Source organism: Bufo bufo, chromosome 1 (genome assembly GCF_905171765.1).
Source record: "Bufo bufo chromosome 1, aBufBuf1.1, whole genome shotgun sequence".
NCBI lineage: Eukaryota > Metazoa > Chordata > Amphibia > Anura > Bufonidae > Bufo > Bufo bufo.
Genome location: NC_053389.1, coordinates 623167515 through 623180489, shown reverse-complemented (window position 1 = coordinate 623180489; position 12975 = coordinate 623167515).

Genomic DNA, 12975 nt, shown 5'->3' with positions numbered 1-12975 from the left:
CCACTTCTTTCCCCTAAAAAACTCTCTGGTTACTTTTGCAGTATGCTTTTGGTTATTGTCCATCTGCACTGTGAAGCGCTGTCCAATGAGTTCTGAAGCATTTGGCTGAATATGAGCAGATAATATTGCCCAAAACACTTCAGAATTCATCCTGCTGCTTTTGTCAGCAGTCACATTATCAATAAATACAAGAAAACCAGTTCCATTGGCAGCCATACATGCCCACGCCATGACACTACCACCACCATGCTTCACTGATGAGGTGGTATGCTTGGGATCATGAGCAGTTCCTTTCCTTCTCCATACTCTTCTCTTCCCATCACTCTGGTACAAGTTGATCTTGGTCTCAGCTGTCCATAGGATGTTGTTCCAGAACTGTGAAGGCTTTAATAGATGTCATCTGGCCTTCCTGTTTTTGAGGTTCACCAATGGTTTACATCTTGTGGTGAACCCTCTGTATTCACTCTGGTGAAGTCTTCTCTTGATTGTTGACTTTGACACACATACACCTACCTCCTGGAGAGTGTTCTTGATCTGGCCAACTGTTGTGAAGGGCGTTTTCTTCACCAGGGAAAGAATTCTTCGGTCATCCACCACAGTTGTTTTCCGTGGTCTTCCAGGTATTTTGGTGTTGCTAAGCTCACCGATGCCTTACTTCTTTTTAAGAATGTTCCAAACAGTTGTTTTGGCCACGCCTAATGTTTTTGCTATCTCTCTGATGGGTTTGTTGTGTTTTTTCAGCCTAATGATGGCTTGCTTCACTGATAGTGACAGCTCTTTGGATCTCATCTTGAGAGTTGACCGCAACAGATTCAAAATGCAAATAGCACACTTGAAATGAACTCTGGACCTTTTATCTGCTCATTGTAATTGGGATAATGGGGGAATAACACACACCTGGCCATGGAACAGCTGAGAAGCCAATCATCCCATTACTTTTGGTCCCTTAACAAGTGGGAGGCACATATGCAAACTGTTGCAATTTCTACACCGTTCACCTGATTTGGAAGTAAATACCCTCAAATTAAAGCTGACAGTCTGAAGTTAAAGCACATCTTGTTTGTTTTATTTCAAATCCATTGTGGTGGTGTATAGAGCCAAAGATGTTAGAATTGTGTCGATGTTCCAATATTTATGGACCTGACTGTATATAAACTCTGGGATTTCCAGACTATGACAGAAAACCAGTTATACAAGTAAAATGACAATGGTGAGTTTGTCTTAGGATTCCTTTTACTGTGAAACTTTTTTTCTTGTTGTAGTCTAGACCATTAATAGTATACAACATATATTTAAAGGGGTTGTCTGGTTTCAGCAGGAAACCAAAAACCCCCCATGATCCACCTGAAATAAAGAATAGGTAAGTACTTACGTGACAGATCCTGAGCCAGCACTCCAGTTTTCTCAGCTGGGCTATTTATCTGACTGCAATGGTGATGTCAGATTGACAACACATGATTGCTTCAGCCAGTCACTGGTCTCAGCAGTGCACCCAACAAGGCCAGCGATTGGCTGTGCAATGGGTGCCTCCCCCTAGGGCCTTCTATGTCGTGTGTCCCAGGTGTAGGAATTGCCGAGTGGTATAGTGTGGTCTAAAATGTCTCTTTGCGTGTGTCATGGTGCACCTACCTGGATACCAATATACCCCAGGCTTTGTCTCCGAAGCAATAAATAGGGGGAATAATTGAGGGATTTGAAAGAAAGATTGAGTCCAGACCTTGTATGTAGTTGAACAGCAGCTTTAATTGAATAAACGTTCATCAGAAACAGTCTTCAATAGAGTTAAGCGAACACCTGGATGTTCGGGTTCGAGAAGTTCGGCCGAACTTCCCGGAAATGTTCGGGTTCGGTATCTGAACCCGAACCGAACTTCGTCCCGAACCCGAACCCCATTGAAGTCAATGGGACCCGAACTTTTGGGCACTAAAAAGGCTGTAAAACAGCCCAGGAAAGAGCTAGAGGGCTGCAAAAGGCAGCAACATGTAGGTAAATCCCCTGCAAACAAATGTGGATAGGGAAATGAATAAAAAAAAAAAAAAAAAAAAAAAAATGACCCAATATCAATTGGACAGAGGTCCCATAGCAGAGAATCAGGCTTCACGTCACCCACCACTGGAACAGGCCACTGTCACACATTTAGGCCCTGGCACCCAGGCAGAGGAGAGAGGTCCCGTAACAGAGAATCTGGCCTTATGTTAGCGCAGAATCAGTCTTCATGTCATAGCAGAGAATCAGGCTTCACGTCATCCACCACTGGAACAGGCCACTGTCACACATTTAGGCCCAGGCACCCAGGCAGAGGAGAGAGGTTCTGTAACAGAGAATCTGGCCTTATGTCAGCGCAGAATCTGTCTTCATGTCATAGCAGAAAATCAGGCTTCACGTCACCCACCACTGGAACAGGCCACTGTCACACATTTAGGCCCAGGCACCCAGGCAGAGGAGAGAGGTTCTGTAACAGAGAATCTGGCCTTATGTCAGCGCAGAATCTGTCTTCATGTCATAGCAGAGAATCAGGCATCACGTCACCCACCACTGGAACAGGCCACTGTCACACATTTAGGCCCAGGCACCCAGGCAGAGGAGAGAGGTCTCGTAACAGAGAATCTGGCCTTATGTCAGCGCAGAATCTGTCTTCATGTCATAGCAGAGAATTAGGCTTCACGTCACCCACCACTGGAACAGGCCACTGTCACACATTTAGGCCCAGGCACCCAGGCAGAGGAGAGAGGTCCCGTAACAGAGAATCTGTCTTCATGTCATAGCAGAGAATCAGGCTTCACGTCACCCACCACTGGAACAGGCCACTGTCACACATTTTGGCCCAGGCACCCAGGCAGAGGAGAGAGGTATTGTAACAGAGAATCTGGCCTTATGTCAGCGCAGAATCTGTCTTCATGTCATAGCAGAGAATCAGGCTTCACGTCACCCACCACTGGAACAGGCCACTGTCACACATTTAGGCCCCGGCACCCAGACAGAGGACAGCGGTCCCGTAACAGAGAATCTGGCCTTATGTCAGCGCAGAATCTGTCTTCATGTCATAGCAGAGAATCAGGCTTCACGTCACCCACCACTGGAACAGGCCACTGTCACACATTTAGGCCCAGGCACCCAGGCAGAGGAGAGAGGTCCCGTAACAGAGAATCTGGCCTTATGTCAGCGCAGAATCAGTCTTCATGTCATAGCAGAGAATCAGGCTTCACGTCACCCAGCACTGGAACAGGCCACTGTCACACATTTAGGCCCAGGCACCCAGACAGAGGAGAGAGGTCCCGTAACAGAGAATCTGGCCTTATGTCAGCGCAGAATCAGTCTTCATGTCATAGCAGAGAATCAGGCTTCACGTCACCCACCACTGGAACAGGCCACTGTCACATATTTAGGCCCAGGCACCCAGGCAGAGGAGAGAGGTCGCGTAACAGAGAATCTGGCTTCATGTCAGCACAGAATAAGTCTTCATGTCATAGCAGAGAATCAGGCTTCACGTCACCCACCACTGGAACAGGCCACTGTCACACATTTAGGCCCCGGCACCCAGACAGAGGAGAGGTTTATTCAACTTTGGGTTGACCCGCAATATAATGGTAAAATGAAATTAAAAATAGTATTGAATGAGGAAGTGCCCTGGAGTAGAATAATATATTGTTAAGGGGAGGTAGTTAATATCTAATCTGCACAAGGGATGGACAGGTCCTGTGGGATCCATGCCTGGTTCATTTTTATGAACGTCAGCTTGTCCACATTGGCTGTAGACAGGCGGCTGCGTTTGTCTGTAATGACGCCCCCTGCCGTGCTGAATACACGTTCAGACAAAACGCTGGCCGCCGGGCAGGCCAGCACCTCCAAGGCATAAAAGGCTAGCTCTGGCCACGTGGACAATTTGGAGACCCAGAAGTTGAATGGGGCCGAACCATCAGTCAGTACGTGGAGGGGTGTGCACAGGTACTGTTCCACCATGTTAGTGAAATGTTGCCTCCTGCTAACACGTTCCGTATCAGGTGGTGGTGCAGTTAGCTGTGGCGTGTTGACAAAACTTTTCCACATCTCTGCCATGCTAACCCTGCCCTCAGAGGAGCTGGGCGTGACACAGCTGCGTTGGCGACCTCTTGCTCCTCCTCTGCCTTCGCCTTGGGCTTCCACTGGTTCCCCTGTGACATTTGGGAATGCTCTCAGTAGCGCGTCTACCAACGTGCGCTTGTACTCGCGCATCTTCCTGTCACGCTCCAGTGTAGGAAGTAAGGTGGGCACATTGTCTTTGTACCGGGGATCCAGCAGGGTGGCAACCCAGTAGTCCGCACACGTTAAAATGTGGGCAACTCTGCTGTTGTTGCGCAGGCACTGCAGCATGTAGTCACTCATGTGTGCCAGGCTGCCCAGAGGTAAGGACAAGCTGTCCTCTGTGGGAGGCATATCGTCATCGTCCTGTGTTTCCCCCAGCCACGCACCAGTGATGGGCCCGAGCTGCTTTGGGTGCCACCCCGCTGTAAACATGCTTCATCCTCATCCTCCTCCACCTCCTCCTCATCCTCGTCCTCCTCGTCCTCCAGTAGTGGGCCCTGTCTGGCCACATTTGTACCTGGCCTCTGGTGTTGCAAAAAACCTCCCTCTGAGTCACTTCGAAGAGACTGGCCTGAAAGTGCTAAAAATGACCCCTCTTCCTCCTCTTCCTCCTGGGCCACCTCCTCTTCCATCATCGCCCTAAGTGTTTTCTCAAGGAGACATAGAAGTGGTATTGTAACGCTGATAACGGCGTCATCGCCACTGGTCATGTTGGTGGAGTACTCGAAACAACGCAACAGGGCACACAGGTCTCGCATGGAGGCCCAGTCATTGGTGGTGAAGTGTGTCTGATCCACAGTGCGACTGACCCGTGCGTGCTGCAGCTGAAACTCCACTATGGCCTGCTGCTGCTCGCACAGTCTGTCCAGCATATGCAAGGTGGGGTTCCACCTGGTGGGTATGTCGCATATGAGGCGGTGAGCGGGAAGGCCGAAGTTACGCTGTAGCGCAGACAGGCGAGCAGCGGCAGGGTGTGAACGCCGGAAGCGCGAACAGACGGCCCGCACTTTATGCAGCAGCTCTGACATGTCGGGGTAGTTGCGAATGAACTTCTGCACCACCAAATTCAGCACATGCGCCAGGCAAGGGATGTGCGTCAAACCGGCTAGTCCCAGAGCTGCAACGAGATTTCGCCCATTATCGCACACCTGCAGTGTACTCAAGTTGTGTGCAGTAGGTGTTTCTGGGTGATGTAGTGCAATATACACTAACCTGGTACAGCTGACTCTCTGCAAGGGCAGGTATAGGTAGAAATAGTTCGTGACGCCAGTGCCAAGTAAACGGTGGCACGCCGTTTGCGGATGCAGGAATAATTTGAGGAAACGTAGGATTAAAACAGAACTCAAACTTTAGTAGGTTTTCCAAGCAGAGACAATAAAGGAAATGCAGTTCCTTAGCATACAGTCGATTTTGCAATTCGGTCGATGCAGGCAATTCAGTACAGCAGGGTAATTACAGAGTGTTGAACACAGGACTTGCAGCAAAGGAGCTTGCACTCTAACTCTGTCTGATCCTGGAAAGTAGCAATTCTTCACCAAGGCCCATTAACCTATTTCTGGCTTTATATCCTTGGCTATAGCTTAAATAAGTACCTCCTCTGTTTCTCTTAGTACCTCTGACTCTTCTGATCTTTACCTCTGTCTCTCTCAGCTTCTGAATGGTTCCTCAGGCTCTTAGTCTAAGATATTCCTGCTTCTGCATATGGGAATTCAGGAGGGAATCTTCTCCTGAACAGCAGGCTTCAGGCCTGGACTTGTCTCGGACATAGTCTAATCTCCAACTGTAGCTTACAGATACTAGACTCCGTCTCCTCTTGCACTTCCCTGACTGGGCTTTATATAAACTAGGGCTCCCTAGCTCCCTCTATGGACTAGAAGTAGGAATGACACCCCTAGCAGGCCTGTACGTGCAAGTTTCAGTAACAGGGAAATACACACATTACATTACATTCTATAAAACTGACATATAGCAACTTCCCATAATTAAGGAGGGACGACAGCACACCAAGTGACCTTTGGTAGTGACGGGTATTACAGTTCCCGTACACTACACACCACCAGGCCGGGCTTGAGGCTCACCGGCAGCAACCACTCGTCGGTCTGTTGTTCTATATCCCGCCACAACTCCTGTGTGGTGTGGGGCCTGTCCCCCAAACATATGAGTTTCAGAATGGCCTGCCGACGTTTACCCCGGGCTGTGCTGAAGTTGGTGGTGAAGGTGTGTGGCTGACTGGATGAGCAGGTGGAAGAAGAGGAGGAGGAAGCTGAGTAGGAGGAGGAGGAGACAGGAGGCAAAGAATGTTGCCCTGCGATCCTTGGCGGCGGAAGGACGTGCGCCAAACAGCTCTCCGCCTGGGGCCCAGCCGCCACTACATTTACCCAGTGTGCAGTTAGGGAGATATAGCGTCCCTGGCCGTGCTTACTGGTCCACGTATCTGTGGTTAGGTGGACCTTGCCACAGATGGCGTTGCGCAGTGCACACTTGATTTTATCGGACACTTGTTTGTGCAGGGAAGGCACGGCTCTCTTGGAGAAGTAGTGGCGGCTGGGAACAACATACTGTGGGACAGCAAGTGACATGAGCTGTTTGAAGCTGTGTGTGTCCACCAGCCTAAATGACAGCATTTCATAGGCCAGTAGTTTAGAAATGCTGGCATTCAGGGCCAGGGATCGAGGGTGGCTAGGTGGTAATTTACGCTTTCTCTCAAATGTTTGTGAGATGGAGAGCTGAACGCTGCCGTGTGGTGGTGTTGGTGGTACATCCCATGTTTGCTGGGCGGCAGGTGCCAAAGTTCCTCCAGAGGCAGAGGAAGAGGCCGAGGCGGCGGCAGCAGCAGCAGAAGAGGCCGAGGCGGCGGCAGCAGCAGAAGAGGCCGAGGCGGCAGCAGCAGAAGAGGTAGCAGGGGGAGCCTGAGTGACTTCCTTGTTTTTAAGGTGTTTACTCCACTGCAGTTCATGCTTTGCATGCAGGTGCCTGGTCATGCAGGTTGTGCTAAGGTTCAGAACGTTAATGCCTCGCTTCAGGCTCTGATGGCACAGCGTGCAAACCACTCGGGTCTTGTCGTCAGCACATTGTTTGAAGAAGTGCCATGCCAGGGAACTCCTTGAAGCTGCCTTTGGGGTGCTCGGTCCCAGATGGCGGCGGTCAGTAGCAGGCGGAGTCTCTTGGCGGCGGGTGTTCTGATTTTGCCCACTGCTCCCTCTTTTGCTACGCTGTTGGCTCGGTCTCACCACTGCCTCTTCCTCCGAACTGTGAAAGTCAGTGGCACGACCTTCATTCCATGTGGGGTCTAGGACCTCATCGTCCCCTGCATCGTCTTCCACCCAGTCTTGATCCCTGACCTCCTGTTCAGTCTGCACACTGCAGAAAGACGCAGCAGTTGGCACCTGTGTTTCGTCATCATCAGAGACGTGCTGAGGTGGTATTCCCATGTCCTCATCATCAGGAAAAATAAGTGGTTGTGCGTTAGTGCATTCTATCTCTTCCACCCCTGGGGAAGGGCTAGGTGGATGCCCTTGGGAAACCCTGGCAGCAGAGTCTTCAAACAGCATAAGAGACTGCTGCATAACTTGAGGCTCAGACAGTTTCCCTGATATGCATGGGGGTGATGTGACAGACCGATGGGCTTGGTTTGCATGCGCCATCTGTGCGCTTTCTGCAGAAGACTGGGTGGGAGATAATGTGAACGTGCTGGATCCACTGTCGGCCACCCAATTGACTAATGCCTGTACCTGCTCAGGCCTTACCATCCTTAGAACGGCATTGGGCCCCACCAAATATCGCTGTAAATTCTGCTGGCTACTGGGACCTGAGGTAGTTGGTTCACTAGGACGTGTGGCTGTGGCAGAACGGCCACGTCCTCTCCCAGCACCAGAGGGTCCACTAACACCACCACGACCATGTCCACGTCCGCGTGCGCGTCCCTTATTAGATGTTTTCCTCATTGTTCCTGTTCACCACAATTTTGAGAATGGCAAATTTGGGAATAGTTTTTCAACCCAGAAAAAAAAAATGTGCTTTTACGGTCACTACAAATAACTTGACCAGCTAAAACAGTACAGATTTGGTTGAATAGAGATGTGAGGCCTGTTTTTTTTTGCGCTGTGTGACAGGTATAGGTTTAATCACAGAAACAGACTTCTATCTGCACGGTAGCGTGTGTCTTAGGTTTTTCTGAATGACACTATCAGCACCTTTAATGTAAGATATCCTTTTTGGGATAGATTTCAAGTAGGCCTCAAATACCAGAAACTAGTTATTTTGAGAATGGCAAATTTGGGAATAGTTTTTCAACCCAGAACAAAAAGTGTGCTTTTACGGTCACTACAAATAACTTGACCAGCTAAAACAGTACAGATTTGGTTGAATAGAAATGTCAGGTCTATTTTTTAGGCGCTGGGTGACAGGCTCAACTTGCCCCTGATGTAGTATATGGCCAAAAAATAACCACACTGTTGATGGTTAAATGCACTTGGGTGACACAGGCTCAGCCTGCACCAGATGTAGTATATGGCCACAAAATAATCAGACTGTTGATGGTCAAATGTACTTCGGTGACACAGACTCAGCCTGCACCAGATGTAGTATATGGCCAAAAAATAATCAGACTGTTGATGGTTAAATGCACTTCGGTGACACAGGCTCAGCCTGCAGCTGATGTAGTATATGGCCAAAAAATAACCAGACTGTTGATGGTTAAATGCACTTCGGTGACACAGGCTCAGCCTGCAGCTGATGTAGGATATAGCACAAAATAACCACACTATTGATGGTTAAATACACTTGGTGATAGCTTGTGCTGGCGCACCACAAGTCACAAAATGGCCGCCGATCACCCCAGAAAAAAAGTGATCTAAAAACGCTCTGGGCAGCCTCAAAAAAGTGAGCAAGTCAATATTAGCACTTCAATGATCCACAGCTGCAGATCGATCACAGAATGAAGTCTTTTGGAGGAGTTAATCTGCCTAATCTCGCCCTAACGTCGCAGCTGCAACCTCTCCCTATGCTTCAATCAGCAGAGTGACGTGCAGCGCAACGTGACCCAAGCTTATATAGAGGCTGGGTCACATGCTGCACTGGCCAATCACAGCCATGCCAATAGTAGGCAAGGCTGTGATGGCCTCTTGGGGCAAGTAGTATGACGCTTGTTGATTGGCTGCTTTGCAGCCTTTCAAAAAGCGCCAAGAAAGCGCCGAACACCGAACCCGGACTTTTACGAAAATGTTCGGGTTCGGGTCCGTGTCACGGACACCCCAAAATTCGGTACGAACCCGAACTATACAGTTCGGGTTCGCTCATCCCTAGTCTTCAAGCTTTGTCTTGGTCCCAGCAGGCTTTAGCATTAAAGGGATTCTGTCACCTCGTTTTAGGTTATAGAGATGCGGACATGCATGGCTAGATCGCCGCTAGCATGTCCGCAATATACCGGTCACAGTTAGATTGCCGTAATCTCGCGAGCTCGCGCATGTGCAGTCGTTAGAGTTAGATTGCCGTAATCTCGCGAGCTTGCGCATGTGCAGTTCCTTCCCTGAGGCTGATGCCAGCACAGGGAAGGAACACTATACCGGCACTGCGCATTGCGAGATTACGGCAATCTAACTGTGTCGAAAGGAGGAGATTCGGAGGGCGTAGGCGGTGCTGGGCTCCTTCACAGGGGTGTGTGGCTGGGCACCAGGAAGGTTCGTACAGCCCCTTGGGCACCTTACAAGACTCATTTACATATCTCTAAAATCATTTTTTAAACAAAATAAAAAGCACACAGCCCTATAGGACCGGTATATTGCGGACATGCTAGCGGCGATTTAGCCGTGCATGTTCGCATCTCCATAACTTAAAATGAGGTGACAGAATCCCTTTAAACTGGCAGGCAAACTCCACTCTGCTATATCTGTTTCTCTCTGACTTTGCTATACTGACAGGCTGGCTGTATAACTCAGCTTGTTCTGTACGCTGCACTTCACTTTGTAGTCTGACTCTAGGTTATGCCAGGGAACTTTCCTCCTGGCTCCTGAGGCTACAAGCTTTGGCCTCCATGGCCAGCAGAGCTTAAGGTGCTCTGGCTAGCGTGGGCTCGTCCAGCAGAGACGTGCCCCTGCACACCCTTACCCTAGCTGGGGGTAAGACTGGAATTAACTGGTCACCACCCTTCCTGCAGAAAGTAGGTCTCATCCACTCTCCTACAGAGGGGGGTTAGAATGTTCCATGTTTGCTGCCACCTGCTGGTGAACCAGGCACATTACATAAACAATTACATAACATTAGACATGCACAGTGTGGAGGACCTGGAATAAATGCATAAAATGACATGAGGTTAGACCAGTAAAGACAGTAGCAAGGTGTCTATACTGGTCTGGGGCGTTACAGCTGCAGTGGTCAAATATTGTTGACGTGACATAAGCCTGGCTGAGTGATTCTGCCCTGTGGCTCTAGTTCTATCAGGTAAGTACTTACCTGTTCTTTATTTTGGGCAAATCCTGGTGAAGCTGGCCAGCTAAGACCTGTCCTAGGTTGCTAGTATAGCCTTATATGTGTATACAGCTAAACCTGCTAATAACCTTAATACAGTTCCTATGTTTATGTGTTAAAGACAAAAGCAGAGTTAATTACTGTGATATCATGTTTTGGATGTCATATAACTGTTATAGTTTGTGTTCACAGAAGCAGAAAAAGATAATATGCCTTTAAGATTAATTTTGTTATGTAAGGTAAGCTCAGTGACACAGCAGAAACAACAGAAAGTATAGTGTTAATCTGTTGTTGCTGGGCAGAAGTCTAGACCAATCACAGCCAGCTTCTCACACAGCAAGAGTTTTCACCAATTATAGCCAGCCTTACAGACAGCCTGTCTGGGAATTCCCCTAGCAGGAGCTGCTGGAATTATTATTTACCAGAGACAGGAGCTGAAGAGACATTCACTAAGTTTTATGGGAACAAGAGGCCAAAATAGTTCCCGCAATTGCAAATTAAATTGCAAATACAAATTGCAAGCTACAAATTGCAATCATTCAAATTCCATATTGCAATCCAAATTGCATACAACCATACCAGATCATACTCAACTAATCTGCAAATATTCACTTCTAACTGCATACTGCAAGCAGAACTATTATTAGTTAGACCTCCGATATACCTCTCAGAGAGATCATAAAGCGCTTAAATAACTTAAAGTGAGAGTATAGATACTCAAGAGAGAAATATATCCACCATTTTATGTTGAATGACAAGATTGAACAGTTGAACCACCATCTTATGCATACCGCCATTTTGTGATATCTTTTTAGCATGTGTTTTGTACATGTACAAGAAAAGTTGACGTTAATAAAGAAGTTATTTGAAGCATTTGGTGTGCTCTTTAAACCTACTGTTTCCATAGAACGGCGCTAGAGGAATTATAGAGTAATAGACAGTCTGGTTAGACTAAAAGTCAGAGATACCAAAATTCTTCTAATGCCACAGTGCAAAGGCACTTCATAGTGCTGCGCCTGCCACAGTAGAACTATTACCCTCAGAGGGCGAAGCGATAGCGCTCCTCAACTTGCACAGTAAAGAGCGCATTAGAACAGTGGAACATCAGCATGTAACGCCACGCGGCAACTGTTCGCTGAGTGAGCAAGCAAAGACACCTTAGCGGAGCTACCATAAAGGCCATAGAACGTGCGCATTAGTCAAACTGCAGACGACACTTAAAGTGGCAGAACGGCAAAATAGTCAGTGAAAGAGTGCCAACCCTCCTGCGATCCCTAGAGAGAGAAATGGTGGGAGGCCAAAGTCCAGAGCTAGAGTGCCTGCACCACTATCCACGGAGAGACCACGTACTGCAGTCAGCTAGTTTCCCACCACTAGGCCCAAAGCCTGCAGCAGCGTATCCAAGCCAGTGCATCGCAAGTCTGCACAGAGCATCGCAAGTCTGCATAGAGCATCAAAAGTCAGCGCAGAGCATTGCATCACATCAAGAATAGACAAGTCTCATTTAAGACAGACATTTGTTCCAGCAACCTTCAGATCACAGTATCCTGCTCTTCAGAATAAGGTCAGAGCTTTCATTTTATTAGTTATCATTGCATATAGGCTTTGGCATAAAGAGACATTTTTGCGTTCAGATAAATACTTTAAAGTAAAACAAAGGACAGTTTGAATGCAATAGAGTCCGTGTAATACAAATTGAAAGTCATTTATTGCCTGCATTTATCGCTGTTACATTTAAAGTGAATGTCATTTATTTCTGCATTTGTCAATATTGCATTTAAAATGAAAGGACTCTTAATATTTGTATTGATTGTTATAGCATTTAAAGTAAAATGTCTGAGCCTAGTATTACCATACCACTGTTAGAGTATACAAAGATAGAGTAGAATTCGAAGGGCAAGGGAACCTGTCTGAGGTAGAAGATTCTTTTGCAGCATTAGTCTTGCCTCAAACAAACTTAGACGTTCATAACGTGCCAGAAAACCGACCCCAAAGATGCTGGAAAATGTTGATCAAGAAGCAGTATTAAAAGGAAAAAAGATTGCCAGAATGTATGAGAAGTGGAAATCATACATTAAAGACATTAGTATAAAACTAAAGCAAGAAAGTATAAAAAGGAACTTGAGTGATATGGTAGAAACGGTAGAAGAATCTGAATCAGAGCTTATGGCAGCATATGTCAACCTGCTGTCTCTTACGACACCTTCCCAGGATTTTGTAAGGAACATGGACACATGTACTGCAGTCACTAAAGATTTAGTAAAGCTCATGAGAGAGCTTTAATCTGCAGCAAACTATGATGAAGTTAAAGCAAGAAGTAGAATGAACAAGCTTTTTATGAGAGAATATGCTAGGTCCTTAGGGGGAACCACAATCTCAAGTGTGACTTCCTTTGCTAGCAGAAGTGCCACCCACATATCAGAGTCCTCAAATACTTCAGCCAAAAGA